Raw genomic sequence first — 7633 nt, 5'->3', positions numbered from 1 at the left:
TTTTGATCTGAGAAGTGGATGCCATCCAACAGCCCAACTCATGGGACACACACACACACACGCACACACACACACACACACACACGCACGCACACACACGCACGCACACACACACACACGCACACACACGCACGCACACACACACACACACACACGCACACACACACACACACACGCACGCACACGCACACACACGCACGCACACACACACACACGCACACACACGCACGCACACACACACACACACACGCACACACACACACACACGCACGCACACGCACACACACGCACACACACACACACACACACACTGGATAAGGACTGTTCTTGAGGTGTGATTGATGCCGTTGTCCCTTCGCGGCCGACAGAGAGCACGACTGCATTTCTTTTCCCCAACGTCCACCTCCAGCAGTTCAGAGACACAAAGTTAAATTCCATGTTGCCCCAGTTTATTTCTACATTTCGTTCTACTCCATGAAAGCTGTGCATCTCCTCTTCTGCCACCATGGAGGAATGCCCACAGTCCCCCGTCAGCCCTCTAATGAGATCAGCTCTCCCAGCTGCTCAGTCGCAGACTCTTCGACACCCATTGAGAGCGTAGCCAGGCGTCCTGAGGATGGGAGAATGAGACCATGACAGAAAACATACAGCCACTCCCCGTCCACGCGTGACGTATCTATTCAATTCAATTCAGTTTATTTTGTATAGCCCAATATCACAAATTACAAATTTTCCTCAGAAGGCTTTACAATCGGTACACATACGACATCCCTGACCTTTGACCTCACATCGGATCAGGAAAAACTCCCCAAAAATAACCTTTGACAGGGAAAAAAGGGAAGAAACCTTCAGGAGAGCAACAGAGGAGGATCCCTCTCCACGGATGGACAGAAGCAATAGATGTCATGTGTACAGAATGAACAGAGTTACAAAGTTACATAAACACATTACATGAATATGACAATGTATGAATGGAACTCCAATCCATGAAACAGAAGGAGGTAGAGAGGGGGGGCGGGGCGCATTAGCAGTATCTAAGTCAAGTATTAGTCCGCTGTACCGACCCGAGACGTTAACGGCATGAATTGCATGTTGGATGAAGACACAGCGCCGGTGTTTGGCTCTCCAACTGTGGCACTTCTTCCACTGCTGCTATGGTTGACGGTTAAAATAGTCGACGTATCTGGCGCACACATCAAGTCCTGTCAAGTGGATTCCAAGCACACTGACCTCTGACCTTTTTTTCACGCTCTGCCAAACATTAAAGTGCATTAAAACGCTTGCCCAATCAAAAGCTGGAGCATATCAAGCAGATTGTGAAGTGGGGACCTCTGTTTGGGGATGGGAAGCCCACCGTATTGGTTTCCTTGGAAGGCTTATGGCTCATTAACCGGAGCTGGGTCTTTGCCTACTGTACCTTTTTAAATGAAAAGTGGCTGTGTGAGATGCTGGCCAGGCAGCGGTAGAAGTGATAAGGCCGAGAATAAATGAGAGGCCTCACACACACGTGATGCGTGACACAAACCAGATATAAGAGGAGCTCTAGGGAGGCTGAGTTGACAGAAGGGGCGAAGAAGGGTGGCGTTCTTCTTGTACGAACTCACAAATTATGACTCCCATTTCCCCTTTGTTTACTATAAATCTTAAAACGGCAATTCAGATACGCTAAGACACAATCACACCCTGTTACATCTCATCCAAATTCCTCCCCTAAATGACTTCCTTCCCATGCAGCCAAAGCTTGCCAAGATGTTTCTGTAACATTTCCCGACTCAGATAAGGGAATTAGTACCAGTTGGAAATACGGGAGCGTTATGAGGTGTCATTTGGAGGTGTCGCCAGCTTATCTGCAGCACATTGCAAACACACTGAAGTCGGTTGCTGAGCACCGTATCCCATCATGCTGTGAAGCTCAGCCTCAGTTCTCTTTACCATGAAAGAGGAAGGTGCTAGCTCTTATAATAAGACCGCCTGCATGCTCAGCCATCATAGAGGCAAAAGAAAGTTGAAAGAACGTTTCCCAATGTGCCGCTCTGCTAGGCTAGCGTCTAAGTCCTAAAACCCGGTCCTGATGAGTCCTAAAACCCGGATATGAGTCAGCATCTTTGTGCTTCCTGTTCTCTCGTCTCAAAGTCAATTCTTGGGAAAAACATCATGGTTATGCTTAAAATATTCATTTGAACTAAGTAAAAGGTAAACAACATAACATAAATATGTAAGACATTTAACTTTAAAAAAGCCCAACCACACTTTGGGACATGGCCACTGGCCTTCTAGAAGAAAGACTCTAAGGGGGTAGCTTGTGCGCTGAGGGTGTTTGACTTCCTGGCAATGAGAACGGATAACATGCTATTAATGACAATGCTAACTAGCAGATATGGTTGACCCATAAATTGTAAAAAAGAAGTGGACGTAGTAGCCGTGCCATAGCCCACTGGTTTGAGGACTATTGTCCAGCATTTTGCCTGTCGCCATTTTGTTTTTTGTCTGTTGTCATCTTCAGAGCGCCTTAGTTATTACAATTCATCCTGAAGTGAACACGAATGTACGAGCCAAATTTAATAACAGCTCATCCAATATCTGTGCAGACTTTTTACCAAGTCAAGCTCATGGTGGCACTAAAGGAAAAACTATACCAAGGATAAGGATTCATCCTCTGGGCACCATGAATATTTGTGCCACATTTCTTGACAATCCATCCAATTGGTTTAGGAATATAGTTTTTCTGAAGCCATGCAACAGCTTAAAAAGAAGCTTTAAAATGTTTTTAGAATAATGTTCATCCTCTTCTACTCCCTGTCTCTTAGGGTCCACAGAGCTGGACCCTCCTCTATCCTCTATCCTTTATCCCCAAGCCAGGATAACATGTATGTTGAAGATACCCAAGAGCCCATGTCCAATGGGAGTTTTACACCATTTGACATTGACAGGCTATTTCTTTCAGTTTATGTGCCGTTAACTTTGATTTTCTACACCAGGTTGTGCAGGGTGAAACTCGCTGATGAATCTCTTCTGCTTTCCTTCCTCCCAGTTTGCTTCATTACACTGGAATCTCTGGCTTTTTGTAGGTTTCTGTGGTCGCACCATGAGGCTGCCTCTGAAAAATGCAACCAGACTGCATTTCTTTCTTTTCCTGTGGCTTTGAACGGATCGGATCTCCCTCTAAGAGCCAACTTGGATTGGGATGTGCTTGGGTCGACTCGTCAGCTGTGTGGCGTTCGTTGGCTGGGCCACTGGACTCTTGACCAAAGCCCTTGGAAAGATTAACATTCCTAGGGGGGGGGCACTGTTTCCCTGCCATTATAAATAGGCAGGATTAGACCATACACAACAAAACAAACAGGGCCTTCTGTTGCGGTAACATATTCGCATCACCACTCCTCTAAACAGTTAGTGTATCCGTCTGAATTGTGTGAAAAACTTGAGTTATGTGCCCTTTCCATTGTTCCCATTGTGCCCCAATCCTTTTTTTATGTACTCCCACCACTTCCTCTGCTGCCTTTATCTACACTTTGTATGTGTCTGACCGCCGCACGTTTCTGATGCTCTGCGGCTGCCATGTTGACATTCTTCGAGGCTTGGCCTGCATTTCACATTTGCGCGGGTCAGCGTGTTTTGTTTGCTTTGACTATTATGGGAGACCCCCAGTTGTTATTTCGCACTTTGAAGGAACCTTTAAAATGCCTCCGCTGGTGTGTATGCTCCGCTGCACGGAGAAGACTTGAGCCTCGGGGGAGGTGTCTTAGAGTGTAGCTCTGTCAAGCCCCGTGCTTCGTGTGTGTGCGCAGCGAGCAGACAGTAGTCCTAAGCAAACCCAGGCTCCTCCATGCCTTTCCCTAGCGTTACACACACAGCAGGGGCAAATGGTTCTGAGACCTATCATGACTCTTTAATCGTCCTCCAGCTAAAGGTGACTTCACTCTAAAGCCAGCTTCTTGTCAGACAGAGAAAAACGAAGAGTAAAAGTATACGTGACGGTGGTGTTTTGGTAACAAATCAAAAGCAGCAGTTTGACAGGAAATAATGAGGAATAGCGCGTTGGCATTCCCTAAAAAAGCCAATGTAAATACACTCAATCTCTCACGGGACACAAGTTCATTAACCAACGTTATTGGAAACTTAAAACTCTAAGCCTCTGCTGATTCACCTCTGTGTTCCTGGACCCTGATCTAGGTGTTGCGGCACTATTAGGATGATGAATGCTATGTTTCATTTCTTAAATATCGGATGAAGTCAGTTGCGGTGGTCAGACATCTTCTGGTAACACTTAAACAGTTTTCTGTTGACAATAAAACGGATGACTTTCCTGCTGAATCCAATTAGCACCATTTACTAAAACAACAACTGTTCTTGCAACGTGTCATCTTTGGCTGGCAGATATTTTGGGACTTTTCAAAACAGTTTGGCCCCTCTATGACCTTGCAAAACGACGTTGACCGATTATCACCTCATAAAGTTGACATGACGATCCGATCAGCAAACATTTACATGTAGAGCAGACATGGAGCAACATTAGCATTCGTTGGGAATAGTTTTTCAGGGAACTTGATGAATGTAAGCCCAATGTTATTTTTGCTCTGCTTTGGTTTCCACCAGCTCCTGAGGGAAACATATGGCTCATGAGCTGCTAATTCCCACAATGTGGGCGCAGTGAGAGGAATAGGAAAGCCTCCCAATTTCCCTAAAAATGTCAATGCGTTATTCCCAACCACACTGCTAGCTTTGTAGTCAGACCATTTAAATAGCCTAAGATATCTACTTTTACTGTGTATTTGGAGCAGTTTGTTAAAGGTCCACTGTGTCGGATGTGGCGCCATCTAGTGGCGAGGTTGCAGATCGCAACCAGCTAAAACATTTGTTGTGTGCCAAGTGTGGAGGGGAACTGTGGAGCCCGATGCAAAAACTTGAAAACGCGAATGTCCCTGTCAAGCACCATTGTTTGGTTTGTCCGTTCTGGGCTCCTGTAGAAACATGGCAGCTGGCTCCGTGAAGAGGAGTATATATATATATATATATATATATATATATATATATATATATATATATATATATATCCATCCATCCATCCATTATCACCCGCTTATCCGGGGTCGGGTCGCGGTGGCAGCAGGTTCAGCAGGCCGACCCAGGCTTCCCTCTCACCCGCAGCACTTTCCAGCTCATTCTGGGGGATCCCGAGGCGTTCCAAGGCCAGCCGGGAGATATAATCCCTCCAGCGTGTCCTCGGTCTTCCCCGGGGCCTCCTACCAGTTGGACGTGCCCGGAAAACCTCTAATGGGAGGCGTCCAGGAGGCATCCTAACTAGATGCCCGAACCACCTCAGCTGACTCCTTTCGACACGAAGGAGCAGCGACTCGACTCCAAGCTCCCCCCTGATGTCCGAGCTCCTTACCCTATCTCTAAGGCTGAGCCCGGCCACCCTACGGAGGAAGCTCATTTCGGCCGCTTGTATCCGAGATCTCGTTCTTTCGGTCATGACCCAGAGTTCGTGACCATAGGTGAGGGTTGGAACGTAGACCGACCAGTAAATGGAGAGCTTTGCCTTCCGGCTCAGCTCCCTCTTCACTAAGACGGACCGGTTACAGCGCCTGTTTTTACTGCTGCAGCCGCACCGATCCGCCTATCGATCTCCCGCTCCACCTTACCCTCACTCGTGAACAAGACCCCGAGATACTTGAACTCCTTCGCTTGGGGTAGGCAGTTTGCCCCCACCTGGAGGGAGCAATCCGCCGGTTTTCCGGCAGAGCACCATGGCCCTCAGATTTGGAGGTGCTAACTCTCATCCCTGCCGCTTCGCACTCGGCTGCAAAAACGCCCCAGTGAATGCTGGAGGTCACGGTCCGAGGAGGCAAACGAGGACCACATCATCGGCAAACAGCAGAGAGGCGATCCCGAGACTCCCGAACCGGATCCTCTCCGCCCCCTGGCTGCGCCTAGATATCCTGTCCATGAAGGTCACGAACAGGACCGGTGATAAAGGGCAGCCCTGGCGGAGGCCAACACCCACCGGGAACGTGTCCTGACTTACTACCGAGGAGACGAACACAGCTCCTACTGCAGGCATACAGAGACCGGATGGCCCGTGCCAACGGGTCCGGCACCCCATACTCCCGCAGCACCCCCGACAAAAACCCCAGAGGGACCCGGTCGAAAGCCTTCTCCAGGTCTACAAAGCACATGTAAACTGGTTGGGCAAACTCCCAGGACCCCTCCAGTAATCTTGCGAGGGTTAAAGAGCTGGTCCACTGTTCCACGACCGGGACGGAATCCGCACTGTTCGTCCTGAATCTGAGGTTCGACAAGCGGTCGGAGCCTCCTCTCCAGCACCCTGGCATAAGCTTTTCCCGGGAGGCTGAGCAGTGTGATACCACGATAGTTCGAGCACACTCTCCGGTCCCCCTTCTTGAAGATGGGAACCACCACCCCGGTCTGCCAGTCCATGGGCACTGTTCCCGACCCCCATGCGACACTGAAAAGGCGTGTCAACCAAGACAGCCCAACAATGTCCAGCGCTTTCAGCATCTCAGGGCGGATCTCATCCACCCCTTGGCGCCTTGCCATCAAGGAGCTTTTTGACTACCTTAGCGACCTCTGCAGGGATATGGGTGAATCCACCCCAAAGTCTTCCGGCGCTGCCCCCTCTCCGGGGGACATGTTGGCCGGGTTTAGGAGTTCCTCAAAGTGCTCTTTCCACCGCCCGACGATGTCCCCAGTCCGGGTCAGCAGTTCCCCCCCCCTGCTGAGAACAGCCTGGGGTAGACCCTGCTTTCCCTTCCTGAGCGTCGGATGGTTTGCCAGAACTTCCTTGAGGCCAACCGAAAGTCCTTCTCCATGGCCTCCCCGAACTCCTCCCATGCCCGAGTTTTAGCCTCCGCGACCATCGTCGCTGCAGCCCTTTTGGCCCGCCGGTACCCGTCAGCTGCTTCAGGAGACCCCTGGGCCAGCCAGGCCCGAAAGGCCTACTTCTTCAGTTTGACGGCTTACCCTCACCCCCGGTGTCCACCACCGGGTTCTAGGGTTGCCGCCACGACAGGCACCGATGACCTTCCGGCCACAGCCCGAGCAGCCGCGTCCACAATAGAGGCTTCTGAACAAGGTCCACTCGGATTCCATTGTCCCCCAGCCTCCCTCGGGATTTGTGAGAAGTTCTTCCGGAGGTGGGAGTTTGAAGACCTCCCGGACAGGATCCTCTGCCAGACGTTCCCAGTTCACCCTCACTACACGTTTGGGCTTGCCAGGTCTCTCTAGCCGAGTCCCCCGCCATCTGATCCAACTCACCACCAGGTGGTGATCAGTTGACAGCTCTGCTCCTCTCTTCACCCGAGTGTCCAAGACATACGGCCGCAGATCAGATGATACGATTACAAAGTCGATCATTGATCTCCGGCCTAAGGTGTTCTGGTACCAGGTACACTTATGAGCCACCTTATGTTCGAACATTGGTGTTTGTTATGGACAAACTGTGGCTAGCACAGAAGTCCAACAACAAAACACCATTCGGGTTCAGATCGGGCAAGCAGTTCCTCCCAATCACGCCCCGCCAGGTTTCTCTGTCATTGCCCACGTGAGCGTTGAAGTCTCCCAGGAGAACTATGGAGTCGGCAGGCGGCGCCCTTTCCAGGACCCCTCCCAC

Source organism: Cyclopterus lumpus, chromosome 24 (genome assembly GCF_009769545.1).
Source record: "Cyclopterus lumpus isolate fCycLum1 chromosome 24, fCycLum1.pri, whole genome shotgun sequence".
Taxonomy (NCBI): domain Eukaryota; kingdom Metazoa; phylum Chordata; class Actinopteri; order Perciformes; family Cyclopteridae; genus Cyclopterus; species Cyclopterus lumpus.
Note: the sequence above shows the minus strand (reverse complement) of the source record.